This window comes from Oncorhynchus keta, chromosome 35 (assembly GCF_023373465.1).
Source record: "Oncorhynchus keta strain PuntledgeMale-10-30-2019 chromosome 35, Oket_V2, whole genome shotgun sequence".
NCBI classification, from domain to species: Eukaryota; Metazoa; Chordata; class Actinopteri; order Salmoniformes; family Salmonidae; genus Oncorhynchus; species Oncorhynchus keta.
The window spans coordinates 16,716,538-16,732,429 of NC_068455.1; the positions used below are offsets into that span (position 1 = coordinate 16,716,538).

General features: G+C 44.0%; 1 protein-coding gene across 3 annotated transcripts in view; it reads left to right on the plus strand.

Moving 5' to 3' along the window:
- Nucleotides 1–481: 481 nt before the first annotated feature.
- The window catches only part of LOC118368085 (leucine-rich repeat transmembrane protein FLRT2-like), a 65,211-nt gene continuing 49,800 nt past the window's right edge, over nucleotides 482–15,892 (plus strand). For all 3 annotated transcript variants that reach the window (XM_052496647.1, XM_052496648.1, XM_035751842.2), the window contains exon 1: nucleotides 482–626. The gene's annotated coding sequence lies outside the window, so the exon portion shown is untranslated. The remainder of the gene's footprint in view (nucleotides 627–15,892) is intronic.

The window sequence follows — 15,892 nt, forward strand, 5'->3', positions numbered from 1 at the left end:
TTTACCCTTCCTTGATCTATCTCTGAGAGGGCTGTGGTTCAGTTCTGAAGCCTGGGGAGTTTTAGCATGTCGGATGGATCGTCACATGGTCTTCATCCGTGAGAGACAGTGGAGAGAGAGGGTCGCTGTACTACCGAGCCAACCTCAGTCTCCTGACTCCTCAACCATCCTGGCCACTCTCTATTTCTCCTCTCTCCCTTTTGTTCTATGGTGTTCCCCAGGCTCTCCTTCCTTCAAGAGGCCTGGAAACCCGACCCTACTATAGTCATACTGTACCTGTGAGTTCATCGCTAGCTGGGCTTTTGGGTTAAATAAAGAGGAAGTTGAGAATCCAACTGTATGTAGGTTGCCTGCCTATGGAGGGCTGGTCCAGGGCTGAGGGGGAGTTGACGGAGGAAGGGAGGGAGAGGGTTAAGTTACACCAGTGGAAGAGCAGGAAACGCTGAGGTGTTGATCTCACTGAGAAGTCGCCTGTGCCGCTGAGCAGTGCCCTGGGTATCCCACTCTCTCTCTGAACGTTTACAAGTCATCCGTTCAGGACGGGGACTGGGAAACACTGCAGAGGACCGTGAGACCCCAGGAATTCAGGGTCCCTGACTGTGTACCAATCAGCAGCGCTAGAGAAGGTATAGAGCCAGTCTCCTAATTACCTGCTGTAATGACTGTGTACCTACGGGGCACTGTTAAATTGCTGCTGCATGCACTTAAGGCTGGGCAATAAATAAAATGTATTATGTTGATGTTTAAGACAATTTCGCTAGAGGTTAAATAGTAGTAGGCTATGAGCAGACAACAAAAATATATTCAGTTATATTCAAAATTGAGATCAAATGTGAAATGAGAAACCATATTCAAAGTTATTTTGAAAGTTATATTCAAAGTTATATTGAGATCAAATGTAAAATGTGTATAGTACAAGGAAGAACTGAAGCTGAATGTGCTCATATACATGTAAGAGTAGTTTTATAGATGGTTTGAACTCTTGCTGGGCTGTCATTTATTATATCCCAAAGACACATTGTGAACACATACTGCACTTCTGCAAATGTGTCTTAGTATATTGTTAGGAAATCTATTGGAAATACAGTATTATACTGTTACTTTATTTATTTGGTTGAGTGAATTTATATTGCGGTATTTTATTTTATTTAATGCAAAAATTATGAATTAATTAAATAATCACTAGGTATTTACAGACAGAATACTAAAATTGTAATTACACAGTATTAACATGCAAATTATTTGCTTGTTTAATCTGGGTTGCCATGTAGTTGCACATTTGAGTACCCTTACTATCATACAATCGCCTATTGGAAGCAGTAGTGTAAAATACTGTGCTACCACAAAATGTAATTCACTGAAAACACATGGATGTCATCGAGTCTGATCTAATGGATTGATGTTAGTTCTTTGAATCTGCACAAGAAGTCAGAATAAGTACTGACGGACGTCCGTCCATGAAATTCCTGAAGCGGTTCACCGTTTCTCCACTACTGGGTATTTGTAGCTGCGAATAAAAGATTCAAAACAACACAGACAGAACCAAATCACATTGTTACATTATTTGCTTCATTCATCAGAATATAAATCAAATTAAAGTATAATTGGTTGGGGCTTCACTACAATGACTCTCGTGTGTGTGTGTGTGTGTGTGTGTGTGTGTGTGTGTGTGTGTGTGTGTGTGTGTGTGTGTGTGTGTGTGTGTGTGTGTGTGTGTGTGTGTGTGTGTGTGTGTGTGTGTGTGTGTGTGTGTGTATGTGTGTATGTGTGTGTGTGTGTGTGTGTGTGTGTGTGTGTGTGTGTGTGTGTGCCTTTGTACGTGTGTATTGCACATCTCTGCTTTCTTATTGTGTTTGCAGCCATCCATTTGTGTTTTACAGTGTATTGATCGCAGGTAAAACCACAGTAATGGTTTCTATCCCATCAGTGCCTCGGTTTAGCTGTTTGCCCTGCAGTTCTATTTACTGACATTGATTAATGAATTCACATACTAACTCAATCATTACATCCTGGACAGAGCTGTTCAGAGAAATAGTCAAATTCATATGGTCCTTATTGTGAAGAAATACATCTCAGAACTTGTGAAAGATAACAATGAAAACATTTTTTAAAATCTTACCTACTGTAGATATATTTTACCATTAGAATGCATTGACTTGCCCTTTTACCAAGGTAAATCATCTTAGTGCACTAGCAGATCATTTTTCTTATTTAAAAAATAAAATATACAGCATATTTTTTAAAAGCTTTACTTACACAAGTGGTGTAAGATCATTAATCTCATTTCAAGTTATTTGATCTTAACAAGACATGTTACCAAGAAAAATTCCCTTAATGCACTGGCAGATCCTTTTATTTTTTTTTAAACTTAAAGCTAAAAAAGTCTTGAAACAAGTCAGAATATCTGAAAACAATACAAAATCTCTTGATACATTTTCTGATTAAGCTAAGTCAATGCAAAACAATTCAAATGCGCTTTCTTGGTGAGCCGGATCAACTCCCAATTTTTTATTTAATTTAATTATGTTAATACAATATAAAACAATATAGGTAATTTATAACGTTGTTTGCATATTTAATATTTTTCAACAAAAATTAGATAGAATAGAATGCAAACTTTTACCAGAGGTTATTGTTTTAGAGTTCTACATTTCAGTTATATCTAGTGCCTGAAGAAGTTTTGGAAATGTTTTTTTTTTGCAAAAAATAAGTCACTGTTTAAAATGGATCCTATGGCTCCAAGCCATTTATAATGTGATGAAAATGCATTTATGGTTGCTACTACTCTGTATGTTGACAAAAGCAACAATCCCTTCTAGGGTTTATGCTTCGCTTATGTCACAAAAGTCACTGTGGATTGTTATGTTGTGAGATGTGGCAGTGGCAGACTGCTGACATACCAGCTTCACTGCTGGCCGGGTCGCTGTGGACAGGTGGCAAATGCCGCTGGGTTTGTGGAGAGATAAAACACTGGAAACAAACACACACACACACACACACACACACACACACACACACACACACACACACACACACACACACACACACACACACACACACACACACACACACACACACACACACACACACACACGCACACACACGCACACACACACATACTGAACATGACCATTGACAGTGCAGTTATTGGGTACCTAATGACTACAAGACTCATAGTGCAGTATATCTGTAGATCTCCTCTCCCTGGGCTGCAGGGCTGGTTGGATGCTGGTTTCCCTGGCGTTGGAGACCGTTTAAAGTGGCTTCCAGCCCCAGGGCAGAGCTAAAATATGCAGCAACAACACTCTGTAGGAAAATGAAAGTGAGAGCAAGTCCTGGATGGTTCCAGGGGTATTCTCTTACACAAATGAAGGGAGACGTATTGAGGCTAAGCAGTAGCTTGGGGTCTTCAACTCCCAAACTGTGAACAATATCAGGGCATGGGATGTTTTTGGGGGGTTCTCAAGTTAGCTGTTCACCAAGTGCCTTGTCCTCGTGTCCTGCTTACCGTATTTAGTTATTTTGGGGCAGATTTTCCTACCCCTCAGCAGATCTCTAAAACGTACAGACAACTACACGAACGAAGAGTATGAGACTGAATACATTTTCACCTAATTTTAGAGAGTTGTCTGGGTTTCTCTATAGAGTATGTAGTGAGTAGGTATCGTTATATGAAGCAAAAATACTGGTCTCATGTTTACAGTGCCTTGCAAAAGTATTCACCCCCTTGGCGTTTGTACTACTTTGTTTCATTATAACCTGGAATTTAAATAGATTTTTATTTGGTTTTCATGTAACGGACATACACAAAATAGTCAAAATTGGTGAAGTGAAAAAAATATATAATAATAAAAAACAGAAAAGTGGTGTGTACATATGTATTCCCCCCCTTTGCTATGAAGCCCCTAAATAAGAACTGGTGCAAACAATTACCTTCAGACGTCACATAATTCGTTAAATAAAGTCCCCCTGTGGGCAACCTAAGTGTCACATGATCTGTCACATGATATCAGTATATATACACCTGTTCTGAAAGGCCCCAGAGTCTTCAACACCACGAAGCAAGGGGCACCACCAAGCAAGCGGCACCATGAAGACCAAGGAGCTCTCCAAACAGGTCAGGGACAAAGTTGTGGAGATGTACAGATCAGGGTCAGGTTATAAGAAAATATCTGAAACTTTGAACATCCCACGAGCACCATTAAATCCATTAATAATAAATTGAAAGAATATGGCACCACAACAAACCTGCCAAGAGAGGGCCACCCATCAAAACTTACGGACCAGGCAAGGAGGGTATTAATCAGAGAGGCAACAAAGAGACCAAAGATAACCCTGAAGGAGCTGCAAAGCTCCACAGTGAAGATTGGAGTGTCTGTCCATAGGACCACTGTAAGCCGTACACTCCACAGAGCTGGGCTTTACAGAAGAGTGGCCAGAAAAAAGCAATTTCTTAAATAAAAAATGGTTATGTTTTTCATCGGCAGGGACTGGGACACTGGTCAGAATTGAAGGAATGATGGTTGGCGCTACATACAATAATATTCTTGAGGGAAACCTGTTTCAGTCTTCCAAATATTTGAGACTGGGACAGAGGTTCACCTTCCAGCAGGACAATGACCCTAAGCATACTGCTAAAGCAACACTTGAGTGGTTGAAGGGGAAAGATTTAAACATCTTGGAATGGCCTAATCAAAGCCCAGTCCTCAATCCAATTGAGAATCTGTGGTATGACTTAAAGATTGCTGTACACCAGTGGAACCCATCCAACTTGAAGGAGCTGGAGCAATATTTCCTTGAAGAATGGGCAAAATTCCCAAGTAACTAGATGTGCCAAGCTTATAAAGACATACCCCAAGAGACTTGCAGTTGGAATTATGCAAAAGGTGGCTCTACAAAATATTGACTTTGAGGGGGTGAATAGTTCGTTTTCAGATTATTCGTCTTATTTCTGGTTTGTTTCACAACAAAACATATTTTGCATATTCAAAGTGGTAGGCATGTTGTGTAAATCAAATGATACAACCCCCCCCAAAATCAATTTTAATTCCAGGTTGGAAGGCAAAAAAAATGAAAAAATCCAGGGGGGGTGAATACTTTCGCAAGGCACTGTAGGTCTTTACACCTTATGATCAGGTTAGATAGAGCATTTAAAAAATACAAGATTGTTGCTGAATTGAACTGAATCAGCTTCGATCTATCCCGTGGAGGAGATATCTAGCTTTTGGTAAAGTTACAGAACTTTTGCTACATTAGCCAGGGCTGTAGAATGGGAGTGGAGATCAAACCAATCAATGTAGAATTATCTCTGTAATAACTGGGCAACATGTAGCATTGTTATTGATAGCTGGTGTGTTTCATATTTTCCAAGAACATGTACTCAGAACTGGTTCCAAGATGGTAACATTAATCTCTCGCTTTGCTCCTAAAGAGTGTGTTGTGCTGCAAAGCACTTGGCCAGAAGAACATATACACATCATACTAGAGGCAGAGGAGGAGGGGAATAAGAACAGGAGAATGTGACTAAATTCACTTTAATTGGTATTTCAAGGAGGTCTGGCAGAGTATGGTCATGGTGGCTTGTATTCTACGTTTATACATGTTGCTGCCAAGAAACAAAGCTTAAAAAGAAAAGTGGAAAAGTTAAGGTCTGCCAAGTGGGTGTGATGCTCTGCCTCTTTATTTAATTCTTGATTCCCAATCAGCTCCATTTGGATAAGACCTCGTTTCTGCATGTTAAATTATTTAACCCCAATTAGTGGTTAGGCCTAACTCCTACGTACATCTGGCTTGTAGGCTAGCTGAAAACAGATTCAAAATGATCCCTTTAAAACAATTCTATGTAACAATCTAAATAAATCTACTATAACACACTTTTATATTGTACTCCCAGGCAAGAAAAAATGGACACAACAACCACTAAGAAATTGGGAGACAAAGAGGATTTGGAGTTAGCCATGATAAGATCAGTAGAGACCACACTAAAGAGAAAGCATCTCATGCAAATCCCCATCGACTGATGTGGACGAGCTGCTGTATTAGTGTTAGGTCACTCAACATTTCCTCTCTCATTACAGGGGATACGTCCCAAATGACACCCTATTCCCTTCATAGTGCACTACTTTTGACCAGGGCCCATAGTGATCTGGTTAAAAGTAGTGCACTAAATAGGGAATAGGGTGCCAATTGGGACTCGCACAGGGCCTTCTCCTTTCTTAAAGGGGAGGTGTGGGCCCAGTTGACCCAGGTCAAATTGCAATGCCATGCTCAGTTGATTACCTGGTGGGGGCTGCTGCTGTTTAGTAAGTGGATCCCCTAACCTTGTGTCTTTCACATTAAAGAGGTCTAGCGCTGGCGGCAGATCAGGCAGAAGGCAAAGCATCGACCTCAACTGAGCTGGGGGGAAAAAGTGCGAAAAATAAACCGTTGCTAAGGCTCTCTCGCAAACATGTATAGAAATAGACAGACACACACACACACACAAGTACACACACACAAGCACACACACAGACACTAAATCTCTGGCGGGATGTCTCGCTCCGGCCTCCTTTTCTCTTCTCATCAGGGTTGAATGTTTTTTGGAATTGAGAATAGCCAATGAGATTTAACTGTCAGCTGTGAGAGTGGCACACGAATGGTCCAGCCCTGGGTATGATGTAATGGTGCAGGCAGTGGGTGGCACTCAGTGGTTTAATAAGAGGGTTATAGTGCAGCTAACAATAGAACAATACTTATTCCAGTTCCGTTTTTGTGCATTTTTTTTTACCCATTTGAACAAAATAACCTGTGTAGCCTATTATTTATTCTCCTTACAATCACGACATCAGATTAGTATTATGGTCATGTAGTACATTCAACTCTGAGATGTAATCATTTGGATTGTGATTTGTAGCTGAAGACAGTGGTTAGGGAGCAACATGTACATAACATTACACACCCCACATGGCATGTGAAGATGATTATGTTGATAGAGAACAAAAAAATACAACCACATGTACAGTACAATGACATACCACAGAGAATGTTTTGCGGAAAATCATTGTTTTTTTAAGCCTATAAATTCTGTTAACTGGACAGAAATATTCAGTCATGTTAAGTATCACATAAAAGCCAATATCACAGTGTAAATATCAAGGACAACACTTTAATTGTATGTACATATATTAACCACTAATCATTTTTCACTTAGTCGGGTCAGGGATTCGAACCGGCGTCCTTATGGTTACTGGTCAAACGCTCTTAACCGCTAGGCTATCTGCCACTGCTCTTTATTAACTATTACTATGCCTTTATTATAGCTAAGCTATAAAGCTATACATGACATATAATGTTTGAATGAGAAAATAATGAAGAACTAATATATGGCTAATAAGACATAATAAAGGCCTAATTAACTACTTATACACATACGTATAAACTACAAATTAGTGGTTGTATGTGTACCCAAGTTTGAATCTAACTGGACTGGTCAAATAGGGAAAGTATGCTGTGAGTTGCACTGCATTACTTGTTAGCCTTGTAGTTTGTGCTAGCTGGGGAGGGCTTGTTAGCCACGTAGTTTGTGCTAGCTGGGGAGGGCTTGTTAGTCTTGTAGTTTGTGCTATCTGGGGAGGGCTTGTTAGCCTTGTAGTTTGTGGTAGCCAGGGAGGGCTTGTTAGCCACGTAGTTTGTGCTAGCTGGGGAGGGCATGTTAGCCACGTAGTTTGTGCTAGCCGGTTGAGGGCTTGTTAGCCACGTAGTTTGTAGTAGCTGGGGAGGGCTTGTTAGCCACGTAGTTTGTAGTAGCTGGGGAGGACTTGTTAGCCAAGTAGTTTGTAGTAGCTGGTGAGGGCTTGTTAGCCACATAGTTTGTGGTAGCCGGGGAGGGCTTGTTAGCCACGTAGTTTGTGCTAGCTGGGGAGGGCATGTTAGCCATGTAGTTTATAGTAGCTGAGGAGGGCATGTTAGCCACGTAGTTTATAGTAGCTGGGGAGGGCTTGTTAGCCACGTAGTTTGTGGTAGCCGGGGAGGGCTTGTTAGCCACGTAGTTCGTGCTAGCTGGGGAGGGCATGTTAGCCACATAGTTTGTAGTAGCTGGGGAGGACTTGTTAGCCACGTAGTTTGTAGTAGCTGGGCAGGACTTGTTAGCCACATAGTTTGTAGTAGCTGGGGAGGGCTTGTTAGCCTTGTAGTTTGTGCTAGCTGGGGAGGGCTTGTTAGCCACGTATATTGTGCTAGCCAGGGAGGGCTTGTTAAAAATGTAGTTTGTGCTAGCCGGGGAGGGCTTGTTAGCCACATATATTGTGCTAGCCAGGGTGGGCTTGTTAAAAACGTAGTTTGTGGTAGCCAGGGAGGGCTTGTTAGCCACATAGTTTGTGCTTGCCGGGGAGAGCTTGTTAGCCACGTAGCTCGTGCTAGCCAGGGAGGGCTTGTTAGCCACATAGTTAGTGCTAGCTGGGGTGGGCTTGTCAGAACACAAGTCACAAAAGCCTTGTGTATGCCGTGCTGCCTCAGTCTCTCCTATTGCTATCCTGTCCTCTGTTTGAGGTAGCTCACACTTCCACTCTATCCTTTAAAACAAATGTTTTGTGAAGTAGTTTATATGTGCAGCAGCTCGATTATCTTGTGACACGCATGTGTTGGGCTTGGTCATGCCTGTGTGTAAGACACTCACAGGGATAAGAGCAGAAGTGGAAACAACATCTATCTCCATTTGTTCAGCTGCTGGGAGACATGATTAAGTGGCACAGATATGATCCAGAGAGACACCTCGCTCTGAGCCCCCTAAACTCAATACACACATGTGCATCCAAGCATGCACACAGACACACACAACACACCAGCTACACACACACACACAAACACACACTACACGCACACCAGCCACACACATACCAGCCACAAACACGCACACAATGTGACGGCTTGAGTTTCAGACCCTGGGTAGATTGGCTGGCTGCTGCTCCCTGTCCTGATTTATTGTTGCAAATTGAAATATTCCAAGAAGTGAGTCAGTTTGTGTTGGCAAGGCAACCGTCCAAGTTACAGGCTACACCACAAGCCTATTTTCATAGTATACACTGTATCAGCCATGGAATGATGTGGCCACAAAAACAATATGAATTAATCGAGATATTGCTGAAATATCTCAGGAAGATTTTGGCTCTGGACCTGGACTCTGGACATGGACTCTTGACCCTGGACCCTTGACCCTGGACTCTTGACCCTGGACTCTTGACCCTGGACTCTTGACCCTGGACTCTTGACCTGGTCTCTTGACCCTGGACTCTTGACCCTGGAATCTGGACCCCGGACTCTAGATCCCGGTGCCGTTCGGTCGGACCTCCAGTGAATTCTCCCAGGCACCAGCCGGAGTGATGGCTGGGCTGTCAGGGATCAAAGCAGAGGTGTGTAGTTAATGTTGGAGAGATGTACCGTAATCTGAACTCACTGTCAACACAGGCTATCACAGGAATGTTCGTAATACTGTCTGGCTGGGGGTTCCTGATTACTGTGAGTACTGCTTGGCACAGCCTCCTTCTATTGTTTTCCAATGCCAGGACCCTGCTCTGCCCTGGCATAGGGCTTATAAAATACATACAATAAATACAAATTAACTAAGCTGAAAAAAATGTGGGTCCATGAGTGGCCATATGTGGGTCCAGGAGTGGTCATATGTGGGTCCAGGAGTGGTCATATGTAGGTCCAGGAGTGGTCATATGTGGGTCCAGGAGTGGTCATATGTGGGTCCAGGAGTGGTCATATGTAGGTCCAGGAGTGGTCATATGTAGGTCCAGGAGTGGTCATATGTAGGTCCAGGAGTGGTCATATGTGGGTCCAGGAGTGGTCATATGTGGGTCCAGGAGTGGTCATATGTGGGTCCAGGAGTGGTCATATGTAGGTCCAGGAGTGGTCATATGTAGGTCCAGGAGTGGTCATATGTAGGTCCAGGAGTGGTCATATGTGGGTCCAGGAGTGGTCATATGTGGGTCCAGGAGTGGTCATATGTGGGTCCAGGAGTGGTCATATGTAGGTCCAGGAGTGGTCATATGTAGGTCCAGGAGTGGTCATATGTAGGTCCAGGAGTGGTCATATGTAGGTCCAGGAGTGGTCATATGTAGGTCCAGGAGTGGTCATATGTGGGTCCAGGAGTGGTCATACGTGGGTCCAGGAGTGGTCATATGTAGGTCCAGGAGTGATCATATGTGGGTCCAGGAGTGGTCATATGTGGGTCCAGGAGTGGTCATACGTGGGTCCAGGAGTGGTCATATGTAGGTCCAGGAGTGGTCATATGTAGGTCCAGGAGTGGTCATATGTGGGTCCAGGAGTGATCATATGTGGGTCCAGGAGTGGTCATATGTAGGTCCAGGAGTGGTCATATGTGGGTCCAGGAGTGGTCATACGTGGGTCCAGGAGTGGTCCTATGTAAGAGTGCTCTGGTAATCCCATTAGTTTTTTCAGTGGGGGTCTTCTCTTTCCTTCCCTTTCCTTTCCGCTTGATGGAGTGAAATGAGTGTTCATGCCACAGTCACAGCATATGTCCCAAATGGCACCCTTTTCACTAAATAGTGAATTACTTTTAGCTTGAGCCCTATCAAAATTAGTGAACTATATAGGGACTATGGTGCCATTTAGAATGCTTCGACAGACAACGTGGCATGGCATATGTTGGCCTCTTTGAGTCATGGTCTTTTAGGTAGGGTGTGCCCATTAGCATGGCTTTACAGACTGTGTCGTAAATTATGACACAGGGGTCAAGTCAGCAGTTTTATGTACAGGTAATGTACACTCACACAAATGAGCTAGCTTGCAAAACACAGGCCAGCTCTCTGTGTGCTGTCTGTACATTGTCCTAAAAAATATATAACCTTGAAGAAGTGGGCAGACAAGTCTACATTTTGACAGATGAAGAGTAAGGGATTTAGCTCAGCATGAGTTTGGTTTAGGGGTTAAAAGAGAATACATTTTAACAATAAATACTGTGTGCATATCACAGTAGCTGTCAAAACCAAGTACAAGTTTTCTGTAGAGACAACCCACCATTTAAATAAGTCAACCGTTGTTGTAGAAGATAGTGTAGCAATATTGAATTAAAAACAAACCCAACCGCACTTTGTCCATGTCCTGGAAATAGCTTTACTGTGACATACATGAGATACATGAATATGCATACTGGCACACTCAACTCAAAGTTAGACAGCTGACTCATTGTTCAACTCAAAGATAGGCTAAGGGCACCAGGCGAGACCCAGATGCAGACACAGGAGGCAGATGGTTAGAGTCCAAGATGTTTATTAACAATACAAAAGGGGAAGGCAAGAGAAAAGTCGTGGACAGGCAAATGGTCAAAACCATGGCAGGCAGGCTCGATGTCAGGGCAGGCAGAATGGCCAGGCAGGTTCGATGTCAGGGCAGGCAGAATGGCCAGGCAGGCTCGAGGTCAGGGCAGGCAGAATGGTCAGGCAGGCTCGAGGTCAGGGCAGGCAGAATGGTCAAGCAGGCTCGATGTCAGGGCAGGTAGAATGGTCAGGCAGGCTCGATGTCAGGGCAGGTAGAATGGTCAGGCAGGCTCGAGGTCAGGGCAGGCAGAATGGTCAAGCAGGCTCGATGTCAGGGCAGGCAGAATGGCCAGGCAGGCTCGAGGTCAGGGCAGGCAGAATGGCCAGGCAGGCTCGATGTCAGGGCAGGCAGAATGGCCAGGCAGGCTCGAGGTCAGGGCAGGCAGAATGGCCAGGCAGGCTCGATGTCAGGGCAGGCAGAATGGCCAGGCAGGCTCGAGGTCAGGGCAGGCAGAATGGCCAGGCAGGCTCGAGGTCAGGGCAGGCAGAATGGTCAGGCAGGCTCGATGTCAGGGCAGGCAGAATGGCCAGGCAGGCTCGATGTCAGGGCAGGCAGAATGGTCAGGCAGGCTCGAGGTCAGGTCAGGCAGAATGGCCAGGCAGGCGGGAATGGAGTCCATAAAAACAGGCAAAGGTCAAAACCGGGAGGACTAGTAAAAGAGAATAGAAAAGCAGGAGCACGGGAAAAACACGCTGCTTGACTTGAACCTTCCAAACGAACTGGCACAGAGAGAAAGGAAACACAGGGATAAAAACACCAGGGAAAATAAGCGACACCTGGAGGGGGGTAGACAATCACAAGGACAGGTGAAACAGATCAGGGTGTGACAGATATTCTGCTAATACACTGTTCAACTGAAAATGTGTCTGCTAGCTCACTGTTCAACTGAAAATGTGTCTGCTAACTCACTGTTCAACTGAAAATGTGTCTGTTAATACACTGTTCAACTCAAAATGTGTCTGCTAACTCACTGTTTAACTAAAAATGTGTCTGCTAACTCACTGTTCAACTGAAAATGTGTCTGCTAGCTCACTGTTCAACTGAAAATGTGTCTGCTAACTCACTGTTCAACTGAAAATGTGTCTGTTAATACACTGTTCAACTCAAAATGTGTCTGCTAACTCACTGTTTAACTAAAAATGTGTCTGCTAACTCACTGTTTAACTAAAAATGTGTCTGCTAACTCACTGTTCAACTCAAAATGTGTCTGCTAACTCACTGTTCAACTCAAAATGTGTCTGCTAACTCACTGTTCAACTCAAAATGTGTCCGCTAACACACTGTTCAACTCAAAATGTGTCTGCTAACTCACTGTTTAATTCAAAATGTGTCTGCTAACACACTGTTTAACTAAAAATGTGTCTGCTAACACACTGTTCAACTCAAAATGTGTCTGCTAACTCACTGTTCAACTCAAAATGTGTCTGCTCGCTCATTGATCACCTCAAAGTCAGCCAGATGACTCATTGTTCCTGTGGAATGAAATACCCCCACAAATTATAATTGACACAAGCAAGTATAATCCTAATATTATCTGTGTTCTTAGAGAGAGTGAGAGAAAGAGAAAGCGAGAGAGTGTGAGATGGCGGAAGAGAAAATGAGAGAGATTTTATTTTTTATTTCACTTTATATATTCACTTTATATATTATCTACCTCACTTGCTTTGGCAATGTTAACACATGTTTCCCATGCCAATAAAGCCCTTGAGTTGAATTGAATTGATAGATACATAGAGAGAGAGAGAGAGAGAGAGAGAGAGAGAGAGAGAGAGAGAGAGAGAGAGAGGGAGAGAGAGTTGAAAAACAGAGGGCCATTCTCTCTCCGCCAGCGGGAGATCCCAATCTCACCCTCCTTGTGGAAAATAGACATTTGCAAAGTATCATCTCCGAGCTCATTCTTTGCATTGTGATGAAAGTGTTTTGTCTGCTCTGCTGCGCGGCATACTGATAAGAGAGGCTCAGGGCTTGGCCATGGACCTTGAACTCCTTGGAAGTCTCTCAGAGTGGAGAAAAAAAAGGCATCAACTCGTCCACTTGTAAACATCATGATAATCTAGTCTACCTGTAAACAGCATGGTAATCTATCATCAACATAAACTGTGGTAGGGAGAGGGATATTTAAAAAGAGTGCTTTCTGTTTCTGTGTGGTAGTGCTTTCTCCCTCTCTCTGTGTGTGTGTGTGTGTGTGTGTGTGTGTGTGTGTGTGTGTGTGTGTGTGTGTGTGTGTGTGTGTGTGTGTGTGTGTGTGTGTGTGTGTGTGTGTGTGTGTGTGTGTGTGTGTGTGTGTGTGTGTGTGTTTGTATGAGTGTGTGTGTGTGTGTGTGTGTGTGTGTGTGTGTGTGTGTGTGTGTGTGTGTGTGTGTGTGTGTGTGTGTGTGTGTGTGTGTGTGTGTGTGTGTGTGTGTGTGTGTGTGTGTGTGTGTGTGTGCATGCGTGTTTGCATGCGGGAGGTTTGTGTGCAGGTTTTCGGGAGGTTTGTGTGCAGGTTTTCGGGAGGTTTGTGTGCAGGTTTTCGGGAGGTTTGTGTGCAGGTTTTCGGGAGGTTTGTGTGCAGGTTTTCGGGAGTCATCGGAACGGAGTCAAACACGTTGTTTCCATGTGTTTGATGTTTGGTACCATTCCATTTATAACATTCCAGACATTACAATGAACCCATCCTCCTATAGCTCCTCTCACCAGCCTCCTCTGGCACAGACTGCTCTCAGACTGCTTATGTTAAAATGTTAGTATGGGCAATCTGACAACATCCATACTGTCAGGTGCAAAAATTTGATTCCAAATGTGGATGCACAAACTGGCAAAGAGAATGAGTACAACCTCAGATGTTGCAAGTAAAATAAGATTAGAGATGGAATAATTTGGAGATAAATAATTTAGAAAAAGGGAGGGAGAGGAGAAAATGAGTCACAGGGAGAAGGAGAGAGCGAGGGGAAGTTTTATGACATCGCCAAGTTGGTAATTGCATGCTGTCAAATAAAAACAGTTCATTAGTGGATCCTGTTGAAAGATGACCATCATGCCCTGGGGTATTACTACCCACCTCTGCCAAGATGGACCGTGATGGGAAATGTGACTGGTACCCCCACACACACATACACTCCCTCCTCCTTCTTTCCCTCCATTAAAAAAAGCACAATACCTCTTCTTGTTTGAGGGATCTAGCTTCCAGCCAGCGTGTGGATTAATAATACAAATACGGCTAAGCCCAGTGCCGCTTGCGTTGATGTGGAGAGAGACAGGAGGGTTAGAGAGAGAGAGAGAGAGAGAGAGAGAGAGAGAGAGAGAGAGAGAGAGAGAGAGAGAGAGAGAGAGAGAGACAGGAAGGTTAGAGAGAGAGAGAGAGAGAGAGAGAGAGAGAGAGACAGGAGGGTTAGAGAGAGAGAGAGAGAGACAGGAGGGTTAGAGAGAGAGAGTGAGAGAGAGAGAGAGACATGAGGGTTAGAGAGAGAGAGAGAGAGAGAGAGAGAGAGAGAGAGGAGGGTTAGAGAGAGAGACAGGAGGGTTAGAGAAAGAGAGACAGGAGGGGTAGAGAGAGAGAGAGAGAGAGAGAGAGAGAGAGAGAGAGAGAGAGAGAGAGAGAGAGACAGGAGGGTTAGAGAGAGAGAGAGAGAGAGACAGGAGGGTTAGAGAGAGAGGGGAGGGTTAGAGAGAGACAGGAGGGTTAGAGAGAGACAGGAGGGGTAGAGAGAGAGAGAGAGAGAGAGAGAGAGAGAGAGAGAGAGAGAGAGAGAGAGAGAGAGAGAGAGAGAGAGAGAGAGAGAGACAGGAGGGTTAGAGAGAGAGAGAGAGAGAGAGAGAGAGAGAGAGAGAGAGAGAGAGAGAGAGAGAGGAGGGTTAGAGAGAGACAGGAGGGTTAGAGAGAGACAGGAGGGTTAGAGAGAGAGAGGAGGGTTAGAGAGAGAGAGAGAGACAGGAGGGTTAGAGAGTGAGAGAGAGAGAGAGAGAGAGAGAGAGAGAGAGAGAGAGAGAGAGAGAGAGAGAGACAGGAGGGTTAGAGAGAGAGAGAGAGAGAGACAGGAGGGTTAGAGAGAGAGACAGGAGGGTTAGAGAGAGAGAGACAGGAGGGTTAGAGAGAGAGAGAGAGAGAGAGAGAGAGAGAGAGAGAGAGAGAGAGAGAGAGAGAGAGAGAGACAGGAGGGTTAGAGAGAGAGAGAGAGAGGGAGGGTTGAGAGAGAGAGGAGGGTTAGAGAGAGAGAGGAGAGAGGGTTAGAGAGAGAGAGAGAGGGAGAGAGAGAGAGAGAGAGAGAGAGACAGGAGGGTTAGAGAGACTTTTGACTTTTGGTCTTGCTTTATTGAAACATTCTTAATTCATTTAAAACTCACCCCCCCACTCCTAAAATAAATAAAAAATAAAAAATAAATAAAAATACACAAAAACCATCTCCTACAACCGTATATCCAAAACATCTTCCCCAGCAATACAGACAGCCCCCCCAACACACCATATCTCCTCAAACATCTCCACACATTTGATCATTTTATAGAACTCAAACTCAACCCTAAGGCGCGCAGAGACCATCCCATGAAACAGTAGTAAAGGGTCTGTTATCCCCCCACCTTTGACCCTGTTCCT